Source organism: Gavialis gangeticus, unplaced genomic scaffold, assembly GCF_001723915.1.
Source record: "Gavialis gangeticus isolate Ggan-Ray unplaced genomic scaffold, GavGan_comp1, whole genome shotgun sequence".
NCBI classification, from domain to species: domain Eukaryota; kingdom Metazoa; phylum Chordata; order Crocodylia; family Gavialidae; genus Gavialis; species Gavialis gangeticus.
Genome location: NW_017729004.1, coordinates 51,991,646 through 51,992,074, shown reverse-complemented (window position 1 = coordinate 51,992,074; position 429 = coordinate 51,991,646).

Genomic DNA, 429 nt, shown 5'->3' with positions numbered 1-429 from the left:
TTGGGGGCTTGTCTATGAATTCCACAGGCACAGTCAGTATAATCCAAGTGCCATAGGATTGGCACCCGAGGGCTGCCATGCTGCCCCCTGGTGGCCACCCTGATTCTGCCAGGCTCTTGCTTCTGCCTCGCAGGGTCTCACCCCGCTTTCTTGCTGCCATGCTTTATTGTTGAAAGTAATGAGGGGAGGCTGCCCATGGAGACTGGTGAGTCTAAGTGCACTCTCTCTCAGTCCCAGTGTTTGCTCCCATAGGCCTCACGAGCCTTCATATCTACATTTGTGACCTCCTTCCACCCTTATAGCCATGCCCATGCCTCACAGATGTTACTCTGTGCAGAGTCCAATCCTTGTGTACAGTCCTCAGCCCTCTTGGGTTTAGCTCCCCTTTTCTCTGGCTGCAGGTCTTCAGCCCTGGCCCAATGATCTGGG